This window comes from Tarenaya hassleriana, unplaced genomic scaffold (assembly GCF_000463585.1).
Source record: "Tarenaya hassleriana unplaced genomic scaffold, ASM46358v1 Cleome186, whole genome shotgun sequence".
NCBI lineage: Eukaryota > Viridiplantae > Streptophyta > Magnoliopsida > Brassicales > Cleomaceae > Tarenaya > Tarenaya hassleriana.
In genome coordinates this window covers 111,911-116,393 of record NW_010965271.1, presented here as the reverse complement: position 1 = coordinate 116,393, position 4,483 = coordinate 111,911, and the positions used below count along the sequence as shown (strand labels likewise).

The following is a 4,483-nucleotide window of genomic DNA, read 5'->3' as shown; positions in this document are numbered from 1 at the left end:
ATACATCCGGTCGAGTACAAAGCATGACATACATGATCGATCCAATTGCCGAAGCATATGGGATCCGATCCATGCGTTTTCGCTCATTAGGTGTCGTAGGACACTGACTCTTGCAGAGAACTGTGTCACTGCTCATCGGTAAGGTTCCTTTCTTGGAATCTTGCATCTTGAACCGTTTCAAGACCTTATCGATATAAGTATTCTGACTCAATCCTAGAAGTCGCCTCGATTTATCTCTATAGATCATGATGCCTAAAATATAGGCCGCTTCTCCTAGGTCCTTCATAGAAAACTGCGTTCCTACCCACGCCGTGCTCCCACTGTCCTTCTTGTAAACACATGGCTCCTCTTCGTTCTGTGAGCAACCAAACCTTTTGATTGTCTCATCAAAGCGAAGGTTCCAGCTCTTCGAAGCCTGCTTCAGTCCATAAATGGACCTCTGAAGCTTGCACACCATCCTCGGGTTCCTTGGATCGACAAAACCTTCGGGTTGTGTCATGTACACATCCTCGGTCAAGTTCCCGTTAAGGAACGCGGTCTTGACATCCATTTGTCATCTCTCATAGTCGTAATATGCGGCTATGGCAAGTAGGATCCTGATGGACTTCAGCATAACTACGGGCGAAAACGTCTCATCATAATCAATACCATGAATCTTACGGAATCCTTTCGCCACAAGTCGTGCCTTATACGTGTGCACGTTGTCATCCATGTGACAACCCGTTCTCGAAAATATGGAATAAGACAGAAAAAAATCGTGACTAGAATCCAAAGGACCGATGATTACGATCTAAAATTCTGAAATACGATTTTTTTTAAAAATAAATTTAAAAGCTTAATAAATGTTAAAAAAAATGTGTTATGTTAAATGTTAGACTATACTTATAACGTGAGAAGGTTGATTTTAACAAAACTTAAAATGCAAAATTATTTTATAAACTTTCTCCGATAAAAATATTAAAAAAAAACAAAAACAAAATAAAATAAGTATGCTAAATTGTAATCGTGATTACGTGAATTCTTTAGGATATAATCAATTATACCTAAAGATATATAAAAGGGTGACATGAAATATTATTATACGAAATCTATAACATTAGCAATCGTATATATGTAATTATGTATAAGGCATAAAACACTATTTGATCGATAAATAATACAAAAGTTCAGGATTAAAGTTACATAAGGAGACAAAGACATAAATATATAACTACATATTTAATTATATGCATATTGATAGGTACAAATGTACGTATATGCGTCTATGTGGTGCACTAAGAAATACACCATCAACATGTGTGCATAAATTGTAAATAAAAATTAAAACAAAAAAAAACAAAAAAAATGAATGATGACATAACACTAGGCTAAACGTTGACACCAATATCAAAATATTTCCTATGCTAATCATTCCCCACCCATTTAATAAAAACAAAAGAAATACCTATGCTAATCTCATTTGTTTTCTACACTACTTTTCCATAATAGATTACTCTCTTTTTTCTCTCCACATGCACGACAATTATTTCATTCATCTCTCATTCACTCATTATTTTAATCACTCCCTCACTCTTGTCCTCTCAACTTGCACGATCATATCACAATAATTAAAACAAAAATATACAATTCTCCCATTATTCATCTCCTCATCATGCACGGTTTATATTTTTCCTAAGTACTTTCACTCTTGTCCTGGCCATTTCCATTTCTTCATCTCTCTTTGTCCCTCACACGATTCACTCTCTCCCTCTATAATATCCAGCCATCTTTTCATTTTGTCACAAGAAAACTCCTGCAAATCCGGTCGAAACTCGCACATCGATCTTTCATCTTCGCTTGTTAAGTTTTCTTCATCGTTTTCCATGTCATTCCTCTATAAGTCTATGTACATCTTCCGTAAGATTTTGCATGCTCTTTCTTCTTCAAGTTACAGTTCGTTTGGTGAAGATTCAAGCTGCCCCTAAAACCATTTCGCCTTGGTTTTGGCTCTAGCACATGTATGGTGAGATTCCTTAAATTCTAGACTTCAACCTTTCGAACTATCATCATAACTCACTGCATGTTTCAAGTTATCTTCTTACTTTTATCCGTGAGTGTCCTATGAGGTCAACCAAAAAAAAAAATGAATGAGCTTTAACCCATTTGAAACCAAAGAACAACCTATAGAAAATATGTGTCTCTAGGATCCTTTAAGAATTGTCATGCATGCTAATTTTGGTTCATGAAATACTTTAAAAATTGAATTCTAGTTCATGAAAATAGAAAGAAATGTTTAGAACTCATTCATAAATAAAGAACAAAAGGATTGAAACAAAGAAAACAAACCACTTACACCTTATGACTTTCAGACCTCTTTACTATCCACATACATGCTAAGTTGTAACATAATTTAAACGCATAAATAGGATGTAACATATTTTAAATGCTTAAACAATGAGCACTAAATCATAAAAGGAAATATAAACGGTTATGAAGTCATTTTGAAGCCAAAAAAAATCCCATAGTTATTAAATTCTCGGACCCTCTTAGCTAAGATTGTACTTTTAGTTAGTAATGGAATTATGATTCTTTTTAGGTTATCATCCGAGTAAGTAGAAGAAAATAAATCCACACCGAAAGAGTATAACATTTTAGCAAGGTGAGTGAATTTGGTTGTGGCTTTGAGAATTTTATTTTTATTGATTTCGGAGTTTGTATGTTTTATGCAAATTTGATGATTGATTGGGGTTAAATTCGTAAATTTAATTGTCATTGTTTTGTAATAGAAAAAAATAACGTTCCGATACATTATTTATAACGTGGACATGTACAAAATCATTTTTTTGTTAATATTGTAAATTTGTAAGATAATTTTGAAATATAACAATAAAAATAATTTTAATAATGAATAGATAAATATATAAACAAATAAATGAATAAATAAAATTCAAATGATTATTGAAAAACAAAATAATAATAAATAATAATAAATAACAATAATAGAAATAGTATAACCGATAAATAAATGATATTTAGAGTTAGATTAAAACGGGAGAATTGCATGACGTTAGCAATCTACTGGATGGGTCCAGATATTGTGAAACGTATGATTGTAGTCGGGTAATCTTATAAATAATAAAATGATGATTGCATTTACTGAAGTCTCCGATGTGTGATAATCGATCCGGATCGATTATCATACCGCGGTGACGTGTTTGTGATTGTGGCGATCTTCGTATCGCGCCACCGTTTTCTGATAAACGGTTATGGCATCCAGAGACTCACGCATTCGGGTTTGCGTGTGTCACTGAGGAAGTACGGTTCTCTGGCAACCACGCCAACGTTTCATTGGCCATGGAACGGACTTCGGGTTTGCATGTGTCACCCGTTGATTGGCAAATAAACCTGAGACCCGGATAGTTGCGTGTGTCCCCCGGCGAGGTGGTACGGATATACTCTGAAAGACTTGAGCTCGGGTCTGATGAGTATTTTCCGATGCGGATGGTCGGCGAGGGGGAGTTAGCATAGAGCTGCTTCGCCCGGCAGTCGGCGGCATCGGGGATCGATGTCTGGAGTGGGTATGGGGATGACCGGTACTGAGAGCTGTGATATCGGTGACCGATGAGGAGTATGAAGATCACTTGAGGTCCTCGCAAACGATTTTGCTTAGACTAATGCGTCCTGTGTTCGACACAGGCATGAACGAGTTGTTTACCTACGTGTGAGATACACGTAGAGACGATTGACGGATTTTGTTTGAGATTGCTGATTGATTCAACGATAATTGATTGATATACCTCGTCGCATGTATATGTATAGTATTCACTATATTGCTTGGCCGTTTTCAATAAAAATAGAAATCTCGGGTTACACCCGAAATCCTCCCTAAGCACGTAGCTTAGGACGTTGTTACGCAACGTTTCAGATCGTGAACAACAGTAGGGGCTGAGGCAGACGTGGGACCCGGTGACAGCTCAATTTCAAGATCATGTATAATTATCTTTATCGCATTTCTCTTTCGAAAATAAAGAGTGGTAGACCTTGGACTTTTGTATTATAGTTTTCGTATCACTCATATTATATACTAGTATCTTGCGTACGTATGTAAACGTACATATGTATTTGGTAATGTCTTCCATTGTATTATACTTGAAATGAAGGTTTTTTTCAATTTTTCTTATTATAGTTTTCGTATCACTCATATTATATACTAGTATCTTGCGTACGTATGTAAACGTACATATGTATTTGGTAATGTCTTCCATTGTATTATACTTGAAATGAAGGTTTTTTTCAATTTTTCTGCAATTTTACATTTCGAAATTTTACGGTTGTGGTTTTATTTATCTACGTGGCACGTCCTGTATCCGGGATGCGGGATACGGGTGTCACAATCCATGTCGGTCTTCTTCTTGAAGATCCACTTGCATCCGATGGGTTTTATCCCTTCAGATACATCAACCAGAGTCCATACTTGGTTGTCTGACATGGATTGCATCTCGGA

At 35.8% G+C, this 4,483-nt stretch overlaps 1 long non-coding RNA gene across 1 annotated transcript; it reads left to right on the top strand.

The window, feature by feature from the left end:
- Nucleotides 1-1,719: 1,719 nt before the first annotated feature.
- LOC104810666 lies at nt 1,720-4,049 on the top strand. Its single transcript, XR_771322.1, has 3 exons — nt 1,720-2,002; nt 2,576-2,638; nt 3,905-4,049. It is a non-coding gene; the product is annotated as an uncharacterized LOC104810666 (long non-coding RNA).
- The last annotated feature ends 434 nt before the right edge of the window (nt 4,050-4,483 follow it).